The following is a 15,832-nucleotide window of genomic DNA, read 5'->3' on the forward strand; positions in this document are numbered from 1 at the left end:
GCGGCCGCCGTGTGCGCGGCCACGGCGGCGCCGTCCTGCCCCCGCCGCCCACCGGCCTTCGCACACTCCCCACCCGGCTGCTGCTTCTCGCTTTCCCCCTCCCCCTTGTCTGCCCTTGTCAGTGCGAGGCCGCAGTGGCCTTTGGGGCGTCTCGCCCATAAGCAGATGCTAGGATAAACCATATACTTAGCCCCTATATATATTTTTTTTGTTATTTATAAAACTGTGTTTTAATCACTTACCGAAAAATATGCAAGTTTCAACAAAGTTAACGCCTGCAGCTTTCACTGTGTTAATAAACCAACACAYGTGTAAAGGCCAGGACAGAGGGAAAAGCATTTTCATGTGCTTTTCATCCATTAGTCATTCTTTCCAACTTTCTCATCTGAGATGGTTCTTAATTGCTCTCAGCTTTCAAATTCAGACCATCAATCCATTTTTATTACCRTATTCTTTTAAAGTTAAGCAAGTTTGGCACAATGAGAATATTTAGAAAGTGCAGTCTCTGTAATCTGGTATTGTAAGGCCAGTTTTTTAGATTTTCTGGTGTCCTCTGCTGATCTGCTTTGATCCCAATTTGCGCTACGGTTTCTGTCTTAGGTCAAGGCATCCACCAGCCACGCTGATCCGTTTGGCCCTGCAGCCTTTACTTAAACATTTGAGAGGTCCTGGGGGGATTTACATGCTCGAAGAACTGGGAGCAGACTTTTGGCTGTTTATCCAGGTAGCTTCTCCCTCAAATACTTCCTTTTATTCCTGTTAAGGAGGTTTGCACTGCTGCTTTATCAGTGAATAACCTAAGTGCCTTCAATAGATAATCTGTACCAATGGAAAAGTTGTTACTGGCATTTATGSAGTTCAAACACATTTTTAGTTTGGCTAAGAAACAGGAAACAAATGGTGCTCAAATGGTGAGGATTACTCATGATGGAAAGGGTGTGCAATGGGCTGCTGTATAATGATGACTCCTGTGCAYGACTCGGTCATTTGGGTGTTCAACRTATAGGTATGTTGACTTAGGACAATTAGGAAGCCAAGCGATAGTTAGCCAGTGAACCACCACCTCGCCCAGAGCTGATTTCAAGGTTATGGCAATGTCAGAACTATCTTCTGTGAGAACCTTAAGGTGATAGTCCAGCTAAGTCACAGATATTTTTAGTTAKGGTGGCAGCGTTGGGAACAAGATTACTGGCAATTGAAAAGACTTCTTTATTCAGCTGTTATTGATGGTTTTTTCCTAATGTGGATAGTAAGCCTGCGTAGTTAGTGTAACTATGCATAGTCCACAGGCCAGGCACGTGCCTCAGTGTACCCACCAACCTGCTCTCTCAGTCGTACAGTATAGAGGTCCTGCAGGAGCAGGTCAAATCTCCCTTTTGGCTGACATGCTGCGATTTCCCTTCTTTGGAAACCAGCATACAGAAATGGGTCTCTGGTCTCACCCTGAATTGGAGTCAGCACAAAGCTGGGATATACTCCGGAGTGCCACAGTACAGATACTGCCTTTAGTTTGAGTCAATCACCAAAAGGGAAAGCAGTAAGCGCTAAGCACAGTTAAACCTTGTCTACGAGCACGTACAGGACACTGTAACTCCAGGCTCAGTTTAAAAGATGGGGAATTGTCAAGTGCCAGAAAAGATCTACTTCTGATGAAGGACTCACAGAGACCAAAGAAGAAGCACTTCATGTTTGGCTTTGCCACATGGCAGATTCTGCAGTCAGGAGAGCTCGGAAAGAGTATGAACAGTTACCAATCATTACYGATTTCTTCGAAGTAGGGGTGTTTTAAGCCACTTGTTGTTCTAGGCCATTTACTATTATTCTTTCAGGTAGGYGGTTAATAATAACTTTGTGCTTTAGGGCCAAAAGTTTTACAGCAGTCCCAGAGACTGCAAATGTAAACATTYCTGTGTTCACAAACACAGAAAGGCTGCCCTTGTAATAGCACCCTATACGCTGTGGTGTGACCTGAATGGACTGCGAGGCTGCTACTTTTAACAGCTATGAGGTTTTTTTTGCAGCTTGGGATCAAAAAGTAGCTGAAGAACTTTTCAAAGTAGATACTGGTTGTCTTTAGTGCTCAATAGCCATTTTGTGGGGTCTTGCTCTAGAGAACCCATGAACTGTTTTCACCGTTTCTCAGCATTAAGTAACGGAAAATAAACAGATCTGGCAGGCTTCACTGTAACTACTTTCCGTAGATACTATTTTAAGAACGTAGACTGCTTAGACAGATCTGCTTTTGTGAAAATAGACACAGAGGTGATCCCTGTATGTACACAGTGCTGGAGGTGACTACAGAGCAGAACAAAGCAGGTCCCCCTTACAAAGCTGTTTGTACTGTAGGAGATCCTTTTTTCATTGGGGCTTGGGAGCTCACAAATGATTTTTTACTGAAATTTGCCAGTATACAGGAATAATATTCTGATAAGTTTCAGTATGATAATGTCATACACAGGTCTGCTTTGGCCACTTTGTAGTTATGATTTGGCAGCTAGTGTCCTCTAAGTGAAATACATTTTTAAAAACAAAATGGAAAGGTATGAAAAATGTTTATAAAGGATGCAAACAATGGAATGTTTTTATTTTGGAATTTTTGACTCCAAAATACGATGAACTATACTACTAAAAAACCCTAAAATTATTTTGGAGTTTAAAATCTAAAACCCGCTGAGGACCTGAAGAGTCCTTCTAGTTAACAGTTTATCTGCAAAACTGACATAATAAATTGCCTGATTTAGCAATTAAAAAAAAATAGTGACTTCATTTTACATGACCCATGTTCATTTTATTATTGGATAACATTTTATATATATTTAATTGGTCATGCTCACCAAAAGTATTTGAAAGACCTGTTCAGTCCTCAGTAAGAAGAAGGTTTTTCTTCCATCAGCCTTGTCTTCCCAGCATTTACCCTCTGTTGTCATGTCTTGTCTTTCTCCTGGAAAGAAATTGTTTTCACAATTAATATAGAGAAGTCCAGTTAACTTCTGACTGAAATCTTTCCATGCCATGGAACCCACAGTTTCAGAGACTACCCTGATTGTCCAGGTAACACTGATAAAAAGGGTACATTCTAATTTTAAAAACTTATCTGGAAAAAATATGATACATATCTTCGGGGAATACCACTAAATTCCATTCTTCTGTTATACATGGGAATCTGATTGTGGGAATGACTGAGTTAATTTACTTGGTTACAAAGAACACAGAATCTACCAAAATACACTATTATTTCCAGTTTTGTTCATATTTTAGCTGAATCACAGACATTTCTGAGTATAGATTACAAAAGTGTATTGGCTTCCAAGAGAGAGTGAATTTAGCACAATAAAGCAATTATGAAACTAATATATTTGCCTTGAACACACTTTGTGGTACAGTAGTTTGCCCATGTTACTAAAAATTACCTAAACTTTCGCTTAAATTTTCCCAGTATCACAAATATTATATATATCAGTTATCCTGAAGACACCATCTTGTCAATAATACGCTTTCCATTATTGACCTAAATAAGTTCCCTTGCATAATAGCTTTTTTCACCAAATCTGAAAGTTTTTGTCACCAAGAAGGATAATGCCGGTCCACATATTGGGGACCTATCCAGTTTGTCACATGGTAGAAAAAGGACGTGTATTTTGACAAAAAAATAATAAAGTAGACAATCTTCACATAAAAGTAATCTCCTCCTTCCTCTGCTACCCAGCTTCACAGTAATTTTTGTCTACTAGTCAATTTTCTTTTTTCTTAGTGTAATACATATCACAATCTTGACTTCAAGAATGATCAGAGACCTAGAAAACATGATCTGAGAGGAGAGACTGAAAGAATTGGGGTTGGTTACCTTAAAGAAAAGTTTGGGGAAAAGAGATAATTATCTTCAAAAACATAAAAGGCCTCTGCGAAAAGAAAAGGGATAAATTGTCCTCCATGTTCAGGGGATGTAGGGCAAAAGGTAATGGACTTAGAGATTTAAAGGTAGACATTAGGAAATTATCTCAAACTACAAAGGTAGATTAGCACTGGAAATGATTACCTGAGAATCTCATTCACTGAAGGCTTTTAAAAGCAGGTTAGGCAAAATGGCTTAGGAGTGGTTTCAGATGCAGTAGACGGTATACAGATAGCCCCCAGAGGTTCCAGACTATTTTATATTATTTCATTTCTCCCAGGTGATTTACAACAGTTCTAATACTATTACATTATTTTTCACTTTTCCTTACACTCTTAGAAAGTATGAATAAGAAAACATGGCACTAGGTAAAAAGTATGGGGAAGTAGAATGGGTTGTGAAGTTCCCAACAGCAAAATATTAAGGAATCAAAATCACTGCAGGATAACTMATCTGTTCGAATGGGAGTGTGACTTCCTGATATTTCTGCATGGCCAGCCTTGGGAGACTTGAACACTGGACCAGCACTCAACTCACAATGGAAATGCAGTAACTGCGAATCTATGTTTTGAATAGTCTTCTAAAAATTTCATTTAATTGAGTTGTTGGTCTTTCTTAATTTTTTTGCTGCATTTTCTAGGAGCAAACTCTATCCCAAGGTCTCCAGTGCACAGTGTGCAAATCATCAGGAACCATGACAGCAGGTTCTGAGATATTCTGATTGAGATATGGGGAAATGATGGGTGCTTGCAGTAGCAGGTCCAGAAGTCAAAGCTACTTCAACTAACGAGGAGTATGAAGTTTAACATGGCATCATCTCATCTGAGTTTGACTTTTATCTTGGAGACCCTTAGTTCCCCATGAAGCCTTCAGTTCATTGCAACAGTACAATAGTATTGAACATGCTCATTCTTCTTTCAAGCAGCATTGGGACATCTGACATTCCTGCAGGTAGAATATGCCTTTTGCTGCACAACTTAATGCACCTGTCTTTCACCTTCTCCTAATTTTTCCTTTTTCTCCAACTTTTACTGGTTTCCCTGAGGCCTAAAATCTCAGAAATTTCTTCCTGTAGACAGTAGTATGTCTTCTGCAATGACATATCATAATACATGAAAAGATCCCTGAGAACCTATGTAGTCCGTCCCTCTGCCATATGCCTCTGTCCCAGTCCAAGGTAAACCATGCCTTTATCGTTCCTTGACAGAAAACCATATATGTTTCTGAAAACTCTTTTCTGCATACTGAATGACTTCTCTGGGTACTGTGTTCTAATCCCTTGTAATGTCAGAGTTTTTCCTAATATTTAAGTTTCTCCAAATTAAACCCTTTATTACATGCCCTGTCTGCATTACTGCAGTGATTCTAGGTATCCGAAGACTGTTACCATATTTGTTTACTTCAATCTCTCCTAACACATCATGATTTGTAAATCTCTGACGCTTTTTGCTCTCTTGCAGACTCTCTCATTGGTCTACTTTCTCAGTAAGTCTAGCATTCAAAACTGGAGCACTCCAGTGAAAACCTCACTGTTAAATAGAGAAAATATTTAGTATGTACAAAAATGCCATTTATACAACTTAGTATGTTTACTTTTTCCTAATGTAACATCATTAACTTTGGTTTGCAGTGCACTGTCACTCCCTATCCCTTTTCTCATTTTGTATTTCTGCGGGCGATTATTCTGAAGGGTAGAGTTTTGCACTTTCTGTTGAAACTTTGGTCCATGTCAGCTTACCTAATTGAAGCATGGAAAACAAGTTCCTGGAAACTGAACAGAAGAAATGTGAAGAGCAACCACTGAAAACTTCTTATGAAATGTRTTAGGTGCATGTGAATAACTCTCTCTTGCACTGGGGAGGAGTACTCTTTGGAAAGTTATTTCTACCATCTGGCTGGAAAGATYTCTTCTTCTTAAGGCTCAGTTTTACATTTGGAATCGTCATTTCCACATGCATGTGAACCCTCCTCTTGGAGGAGAGCAGGCTCAAAATATGTACCAGTATTTGCTTTTGTATGCACAAGTACTTCTGTACTTCTGTTGTCTGTCCCAGTGACAGGAACGCTGTGCTTCCTGCAAAAACTTGTAGAAAATAACTACATCATGCAGAAAACAGGAATAATCATGCAGGGAAGTCTTCTTGATTTCTTTAATTCTATTAAAAGGGATACAACAGAGTAACCATATAGTGCCAGTTAATCTGTCCTGCTTTTGAACTGAGATTCCTATAGATTATGAAAATCTTGTTTATTAAGCTTATTTAGCTGACAAAAGGAGAGAGATGATCCCAAGACCCATTTTTTAGCAAACCAATCACACATTGATTAAATAAATACTTCCTATAAATTAAAACAAGACAGCAAAAGTCATTTTAAGTATTTCTATCTTTTTGAAAAATATTTCAACATAGTTGTGTTTAAGAATAAATTATTATTCTTTTCAAGGTAATATCAATTACTGTTGTTGTAATGTAATGAAGGAATACTGTTCTTACTCGAAGAATAATGGGAAAGGTGGTTCCTTTTGTGAGAACTATTCCAGTGACAGAATTTAAAGGTATGGGCTAAAATGTTGTTATTGTGAACTGTGATGTCATCCATAGCTCCTGAATCAGAATCTTAAATTTGGATAGAGAGATCTCTGTTGTAGAAGCCCCATCTTGTGGACGACCAGTCAATGACGACTTTAGCACAATTAAGATTTGAAATACTTAGAAAATCTAAGGATATTCTGATAATCTCTGCAATAAACTAGAGAGTCTTCATAATGCTGGAAAATATGGAAACATCATTCATGGGTAGAAATCAACACATGGTTTTTGAAGACTGTTTCCACAAGTAGGAAATAGTGAACTACACAGAGATGAAAAACAGGGACAGAAATAAGGATGCTGTCTCCAGAACTCTGTTTTAAGTCTGAATCTGCTAAAGCACTGCAAACCCCAATCCTGCCTTGAATTACCAGAATGATTTTCTGTAACATTTGTATGGTATAAATGAGTATTTGGATGACAAAAGCCTAGGTTATTCATATAAGGGCAGAATAACATCCTTTGAGAAATTTGTTCAGACAGAAAGAACAGCAAAAAAATGGAAACTGAATCTGGAAGCTTTGGRAACATCCTTAAAGAGATACTTAGTTTCAGCACAGAATAATGGAAAAGCTAGCATATTTGTTAGGAAGAACATTAGGATAGGTAAAAAGAAATGTGAAAACAAATCTGTGATAAAAACTAATCTCAAATTTCAGAATGACAGTAGTGGGCATTCCTTGCTTAGCATACATTTTCACAATTTGAAGGAAATGGGTTACTATATGATTGTTCTCTATTTTATAATAATAAAGGTGATTGTAAAATAGCCAGAAAGTATAGAGAAATCTAGGGAAATTTGGCAGAAATGCCAATTCTAAAACATCTATAACTCCCTCCCCCCCTTTTTTTTAAACTCGTAGGCTGACATTTTTCATGCAGAAAGAATTACTGTTTTCAGTAACATAACCTTGTAAGAAATAGACATAGTGGATGTGAGAATACGATCTTTATTCTAAGTTTTTAGACTCATACCAGGAGGAGTTTTGAGTGGAGATAATAGGAAAGAGCTGCTTTTCACTGAATTTACAAGTTAGATCTGTGTGAAATTTAAGCAGGAGGCAGCTATGCACTTAAGTCCAATTTGCTCTTTAAATTAAAGACATCCTACATCTTTAATTGAAAATGTAACAACTTTTTTCTATGAATATAGTGTATCCAGAGAAAGTTTGGTGAGATTGGCTTGCTTGGAATTTGAGAGTAAGGAAAAATTTGGCATGTGAATAGGGCATGATATGAATGAACCCTTTTGTGTTGGCGGAGAACACAAGGTATCATTCCTACAGGTGGATGTCTGATTTAAAAAAAAAAGAAAAAAGGACAAACCTTTTGATCTGGACCTGTCTGGACATCAGAAAGCACAGAAATAATTTCCTGCTCCAGATCAAGAGGAGTCTGGATGAAAGCTTCACTTCAGAGACACTTAAAAGTTCCCTGTAAATGTACTATCTGCTACTTGACAGTGTAGTTTAAAATAACTGTTCACTTCCTATTGAGCCAAAACTAAAAATTAGATTTTCATCCTTTAGTAGATTGCAAATTTCATAAACATAACTACTGCATAACATAAAGAGATCTAAGTAAGTCACTGTTGTTTGTAAATTAATTGATAAAACTATAAATGACCTTACTAGCAGATTATAAAGAACTTCACAGAAATGCTTGCAATTTAAAAATATATTTGTTGATGTTTGGGAGTTCCTGAATGGTTCCTTTGGTTTCTATTAGAAAACCAAAGCCTTTCTTGAAATAGAATTCTATGTTTTAGGGGATGAGCATCTTTGATGAGTTGTCTGACGCAGGGCAGAAACTTTGAGAAAAATGCTTATTCTCAGCTTTCACCTCAGTCTGCCCCTTAAGGAAGGGAATATTAAGACTTTAGGAATACACAGCACTAAAATAGTTATCTGGAAGAAAATTCTACTGGAACCAGGGTGTGCTATAAAAACCTTCCACTTTCCAAAGTGTGGAATGAGGCCACTAAAGGATTGTAAGGTGTTCCTTCCTCAAGAGACTGAAAGGGAACAGCAGATGCTAGTTCACCCCTCAAGGGGACAGTATATGAAGTAGGAACACCTACTTATAATTCCCTGCACTTAAAAGATGAGGAATGAACAATTCATCAAGAAAAGTACAGACACAAAGTGGTATGCTGTGAAATCTAGAGCAGCTATGGCCCAGGAAAAGAAAATGAGTAAGTAAAATTGTAATAAGAGAGTTTTGGAAAAGAAGAATTTGCAAAGCAAGAATTTATTCGGGAAATGTAGGAGGGAATAATCATTGTTCAGAATCCCTACTCCAACAATTAAATTCTCTATAGTTTACAGTAAGGATAATCTCTGATGTAAAAGAAAGAATTTTTTTTCTTATTCTAGAAAAAGCCCAAATCTGCTGTTGAGTATTTATTTGGTAGTTTTACAAATTTGATGTTTGAAGGACACAGACAAGGCAGGATTTACAAGTTCAAGTATTATCTATGGTAGAGAAAGCAGATCAACTGTCAGGCATTTAAGATACCTAAAGAAGGACTTGTGCACTTGAAAACCTGTCTCCTCCCAAATAATTTTGATCAAAGTGTTTTTGGCGTGTTTAGCTAAATGAAGGTATACTAAGCAAGGAAAAATATCCAACATTTCAGGATAAATACTGTATACAAAAGACCTGCCAAAAATTAGGTCTACCTAATCTGGTATCCTGTGGTCAGCATTGGTAAAGGTGGATGTCTAGGGAGGAGCATAAGAACAGGGCAAGCATTCAGTGCTACTTCTCATATTAGGAATGCAACAGAAATTATAATTGTTTGTATATGCCTGTGTAAGAAGGGAGGAAAAAAAAACTGGCTGCATCCTGGGACTGCAAGACACTAAAGAGCAAACTGTTTTACATTCCTCAGCTAAGATGTATGATAAAATGTTCAGTTACAGTGCATCATAAACAGATGCTTAATTGCTAAAAGTTGCAGAGTAATACGCATCTCTTGTTGCACTATGAGACTTTATGAAGAAAATAGAGCAGGACTGTAAACTCAAACAAATGTAGAGTTACAGCAACTCCACTGACAGAAGAGTTAGGTAGGTGTATAAAATTGATGTGAAAGGGAATGAAGAGCTGTGACTAGAGAATAAATTGTTACTATTTAAAGATGGGCATAATGATTCATAAAAAAATTAATGCACATGAAAGTTGTGTTTAAAAGATAGTAAATCTTTGTCCTTATCTCTTTATTTTATTATGCACATTTTTGTAGATGTTTTCTTTGGTTGCCTTTAGCCTTTCTACTATTTTTAATCTTTGCACATTACATTTTTATTGCTATCAAAATTTGAAGAGATAATATTGATATATCAAGTTATTTAACATTAAAAAAAAAAGTTAGATTTCTGATGGCATTATGGATATTTAAACCACCAGAAAACACGGCTTGATATGTTACTATAAAACTAAATATATTACTTGAACTCTGAGCTCTTGTGTTCATAATATATGAAAGTGATCTATTATTTCTGTGTCTCAGGAATGATATTTCAGTTCCAAGTCAAGTATGTAATTTAGGCATAGTACTCTCTTTTACATTTGGTTTTCAACAGTGTAGGTTTTTGCAGCTAGGTGGTTTGGGAATTGTTTCAAGCATCTGACTGCCACTTCCATGGATGTTTGCTTGCTTCCTGTCATACAAAAAAGTTTTACCAAATTATTAATTTGTTAGTGATACCTTTATTAATTTATATATTATCACCCTCTTGAAAAGGAAGACTAATAAAGTGACTTCTTTCTTAAACTTCTTTCTGGGAAGCTTCAAAGTATCAATCAAAACTACTGAACAGCCTTCTAGTTTGACAAGATTCCAGATCATGCATTTGGATGAAGTAACATATTTAAACTGTATCCCTTAATAGGTGGCAAGTTAAAGTACCAGCTCATTTATCAGACTTTTGCTATAGGATAAGTAAGTGTCATATACTGTAGATTTCCTTTTTTCAACATATTAGTGGGCAGAAATGGAGAAAGAAAGGAAGAGGGAGGGTAAATCATAACTTCCAAAGAAAGTGTATACGTGACATGGAAATAGCCCTAATCTAAAGGCTGCATGGACATGTCACATGAGACAGAAGCACATRCACACTGGTGCTACTGTGGGATGGAGTGAAAGGCTTGTTGTTCCTCTGGTAAGTTTACACCTGTACAAGGTAAAAAGTTTACTAGATAACCTTAACAGGAGTATGGATCAAATCAAATGTCTTAATATTTAACAAAAATACAATGAAATCACAGATACTTTAGCTGATGAGTCTATATTCTAGTATCTCCAACATTCTGGAAAAAGCAAGCATTCTCTCCATGCTGCGCTGTGATCTGAACTTAAATTAAGTAAGGAAATATCATTTAAAACTAACATTCCATATAGAGCTCCCGAGGACTAAGGAAAGGTACTATAATATGGCTCAATGCCATACAGTTAGATATTGAAAGGATTGCCTTCCTTCAGGGCATACTGGAGTTGATTAACTGGAAAACAAGAAGGGATTTTATGCTTGAGAATTTAAGTTAATACATAAAAAGAAGAGTATCGTATGTATTCTCAAAAATGGTTATGTCTTCAGAATCCTAGGAAACTGGATGGTTAATCATGAGTGTGATTTACTCTTCCCTCTCTTCCTAAGCAAGAAAAATAATGAAACTAGGAAATTTTACAGGATAACCAAAATCTGACCACACATATGGAAACTGGTTGATTTATCCTCTTTAAAAGACAAGCGCTTCTTGGCATAGACCCCAAGATTTTTGTTTCTTTACTCTGCTCCCACTTTAATTTAGGATCCCTACAGACCACCAGTGCATTCACCCTTTTAATCAAAAGTGAAGAAAGCTTTTGTTCTACCTTCTTACAAACTCACCAGAAAGACTCCTTCATACCAAAATTCATGTTTTATTAACAGGACAGTATTTTGTCTTTCTAATTTACTTCTGTAAATGATACACTACTATAGAACCTATTAAAGGGCAATAGTGATGTTTTTATAATATTTTATCAGAATAGTAACTTTTAAAAATACAGTTATTTAATCATATTTTCATGTCTGTGATACTACGCTGCACCTACACTGTCTCTACCTTTTTTTGCTACCTCTCCCAGCCCTGTCCTCTTCCCGAGAGTTGTGGTGGTGCCACTTTGCAGTAACCCTTTGTGCCAGCAACCACCATAGGATTCAGTTCCCCAGAGACAGATTTTTGTCCCTGCGCAAAAAATAGATCAGGAAAGCAGAAAGAAAGACCCCTAGCATCACAGAAGACAACTTAAAGTTGTGCTGGTGGATGACAAATTGACCATGAGCCAGCAATGTGCCCTTGTGGTCAAGAAGGCCAATGGTATTCTGGGGTGCATTAGGAAGAGTGCTGCCATCAGGTCGAGGGAGGAGATCCTGCCCCTCTACTCAGCGCTGGGGAGGCCTCATCTCGAGTACTGTGTCCAGTTCTGGGCTCCCCAGTACAAGAGAGACTTCGAGCTACTGGAGAGAGTCCAGTGTAGGGCTACAAGTTGATCAGAGGGCTGGAGCACCTGCCCTATGAGGAACAGCTGTGAGAGCTGGGCCTCTTCAGCCTGGGGAAGAGAAGCCTGAGGGGGGATCATATCAATGTGTACAAGTACCTGAAGGGAAGGTGTCAAGGGGACGGAGCCAAACTCTTTTCAGTTGTCCCGTGTGACAGGACAAGAGGCAACGGGCAGAAATTGAAGCACAGGAAGTTCTGCCTGAACGTGAGGGGGAATTTCTTCCCTGCGAGAGTGACAGAGCACTGGAACAGGTTGCCCAGAGAGGTTGTGGAGTCTCCTTCTCTGGAGATCTTCAAGGCCCGCCTGGATGCAACCCTGTCTAACATGCTCTAGGTGACCCTGCTGAGCAGGGGGGTTGGACTAGATGATCTCCAGAGGTCCCTTCCAACCTTACTGATTCTAAAACTCTCTGACCCCACTCTGAAAGGTTTAATAATACTACAGTTCCTTAGGGTAAGATAGTTTTTCTGATCGTATCATTAAAATTTTCAAATGATATCAGCCATTACTGTCAGAACTTTTAATTCTGGGTTTCTGTTTCAAATTCTTCCCAGTTCAATCAGAACCAAAAGTTAATACCCATTGGCTAATTTCCAGTGCATGCTTCCATAGAACAACCGTTGCCTTTAACTGATGGTGAGATCAAGGCTTGAATTGACAAAAGACATCTGTATCTTGGAAAACAAATTAATGTTTATGTTTTAATTTATAAGTTCCTGGCTCTTTTATAGTTCCTGTTTTTCAAGTAATATCTCTTTGGATCCCTAGCTGATGGAGAGTCAAAATGGAAAAGGCCCATGAGAAAATTATCACAATACAACATCTGGTCTGCATTGGAAAAAGCTAAGAAGGATATTTAACATCTCCGAGACTAAGAGGCAGTTATGAGGCACTTTGAAAGGTCCTTCCATCTAGGAAAAAACAGTGCAGGTTGTGGCCACCTGGGCCACTCTAATGTTGTTTTACGAAGAGCTATTCTATTTCCTAGCATCTAAATTTTAATTTCACTTCAGCATGGGTATGTGAGAGCTGGGAGCAGTATGAAAGGTGTTTGCCTTTTTTAACTTTAAGTCTGATTTACAGCATTGTCCTGAATATATTGGGTTTTTTGCCTGGACATGGCAGTTGAAGAGTCGAGATGCCTTCCCAGGACTTTTTGACATAGCTTTATTGACCTTTTTAACAGGAATCAGAATGGAAAGGACCTTGATTCTGCATGTTTTTAAAAGACTGTTTCACATCCTGCTTTGAACTCTATTCCAGAAAGTAAAAAGTCATTAACTAGACTGCATATTGGCAGCTGTATAGGTATGGCACTAACAGCAAGAAGTTTTGCTTTACCTATTCATTCCTGTTTTCTGCAATAACAGACTCTAAGAAATGCAAAGAAATAATGGAACAACCCAGGCAGTAAGAGTACCACTGAATTAGGAGGAAAAAACTACATGAAACTTTTCTGCTACATGAAACTTCAGTCCTTTAAGTCATCATAGCTCATGCAGAACAGAAACAATTTGACATGTATAATTAGAAACAATGAGAATTGTTTGCCAAACAAAGACATATACTGCAGATGAAAGCTCTGATGAAAATTGTTTATAGTTGAGGAACTAAATGTAGATTTTTCAAGAACAAGGTTGTTCTCTTTCTTGCCAAGACAAACAAATCTAATAGAACATCTCATTGCTTTAGGCTGCCTGAGGACCCACTGACAAGTCTATGGACCTTTCTCTACAGAAAATTTGAGTATTGTCAATGTATTGTCTACCATTGCACTGTGGCAGCTGCAGAGGAAGTGGAAGGTTTGAAAGAATACATAAGGGAGAACTGGATTTTTGGCTGCTGAAACAGTATGGAATGCTTTTTGAAACTGTAGAAGTTTATGAGCTGGATATTATTGCTACAAGGGTTATCTCTGAAGTAGTTAAACATAACTGTAATTAATCTGCCATCTTTAGATTTTAGCACTAACATGGTGAAATTGAGAATTCCTATCTTTTAGAATTGCTTTTTTCCAAGATTCYTGCATTCCTATGAAGAGATACAGGCTTACTTTTACGTATTTTCAATACTGTCTTTATAAATACACACTGCATAGATGTTTTTACAGGGCACTGTACGTTAATCCTAAACAAGTATTTTTAATAGGCCATGTGTTCAGGAAAAACATGTAATGAGCATAAATGCCATCCCTGATACTGACATGAAAGATGTATTAGCAAGAAAATATGTCTTATACTTTCCTGGCATATAGCAGGTCCAGGAAGCATAACACTAATCACGTCCTTTAAATCAGGCTGTATCTGCAAATATGTATATAGGGAAAGAAGGCCAACAGCATCTTGGCCTGCCTTAGGAAAAACATTGCCAGCAGGTCAACAGAGGTGATTATTCCCAGCAGTGGCGAGACCATAGCTGGACTGCTGTGTCTGGTCTTGGCCTTCTCAGTGCAAGAGGGACATGGACATGCTGGATCAAGTGGAGTGAAGGGCTACTAAGATGTTTAAGGGACAGATGCATCTCTCATATGAGGAGAGGCTGAGAGAGCTGGAACTGGTTAGGCTGGAGAAGAGAAAGTTTAAGGGGGATCTTGTCAATGTGTAGAAATATTTGATAGAAGGGTGTAAAGAAGATGGAGCCRAACTCTTCTCAGTGGTGCCAAATGACAGGATGAGAGACAAGGAGCACAAACTGAAATACAGGAGATTCCACTTAAATATAACAACAACAAAAAATGTGTGGGTGACTGAACACTGGAACAGGTTACCCAGTGAGATCATGGAGTCTGCATCTTTGGAGACATTCAAAACCAAATCTGACATGGTCCTGAGCAACTGGCTTTGACCTGGGGTGGGCTGGACTAGACAGTCTCCAGAGGGCCCTCCAAGGCATAAGGATTCTGTGAATCTGCAAATATTTGAAACAATTTGCTTATGTCTTGTCAGCATGTTAACTGGAACGTGGCTGTACAGGACTTTTAAAGAAATAAAAAGCTGTAACTCCAGAAATAAGACCTAACTGCTGATGCCCCAAAAAGGCATAATGGGAGGATTAGGGGATTTTGAATGACTCATCAGAATGATAGTTGGTTTAAAAATATAAATACAGATGTGACTTGGGTCTTTTTATCAATGTATTGAACACTCATAATGCTCACTTCAGCTGGACTGCATCAAGCCCAGAAAATAATGCAGTCTCTCTTCTATTTGGAAACCTATTTTAGTTTAATCTTGCGCTCTGGACTATCTTTACTCTAGAAATTAGTATTCAGTGCTTTATGATACTGAATTCATTTGTTGGTCTGTTACAGGTTTTCTCTTCTTACTAATATCGATATTAACAAACCACAATGTATTTTGACATACTACTTTAGTAATAACTACATACCACTCTCAAGGAGTTGAGAATATCACAGTTTGAGCAAGATAAAATCAACAAATTGATTTACATTGGAGGCATACTTTATGGCACTTTATACATTTAGCCTTTAGCTATTCTTATAGCACTACTAGAAAAAGAACAAAGCTGAAATTCAAAAATGGTTCGCATTTTTAATAGACACGAGATTTCTATGGAAAGGTAGAAATCAAGTATTTGAAACAGCTGAACAGTGATATGAAGGTTTACCTGTGGTTTTCATCATGCAAATGCTGAGAAACTGATTTGTAGCATTGAGAATTGGCAGATCCTCATTCTTTTGCGGACTCTTTTGTCTGTCATAGTGCTTTGTCTTTCATTAAAAAAAGCATCCTGGAAAAAAAGAAATTGAGTAACATTATAATCTACATACTTCCTAAT

General features: G+C 37.7%; 1 long non-coding RNA gene across 5 annotated transcripts in view; it reads right to left on the reverse strand.

Annotated features, from left to right (window-relative positions):
• Nucleotides 1-2,782: 2,782 nt before the first annotated feature.
• LOC146594128 (uncharacterized) overlaps nt 2,783-15,832 on the reverse strand; it is a 40,198-nt gene continuing 27,148 nt past the window's right edge. For all 5 annotated transcript variants that reach the window (XR_014896246.1, XR_014896245.1, XR_014896247.1 and 2 more), the window contains 2 exons: nt 15,662-15,784; nt 2,783-2,941 (listed from right to left, as the gene is read on the reverse strand). This is a non-coding gene — a long non-coding RNA (uncharacterized LOC146594128). The remainder of the gene's footprint in view (nt 2,942-15,661; nt 15,785-15,832) is intronic.

The sequence above is a fragment of the Rhea americana genome, unplaced genomic scaffold (genome assembly GCF_003343005.1).
Source record: "Rhea americana isolate MKP2758 unplaced genomic scaffold, rheAme1 scaffold_27, whole genome shotgun sequence".
Taxonomy (NCBI): Eukaryota; Metazoa; Chordata; class Aves; order Rheiformes; family Rheidae; genus Rhea; species Rhea americana.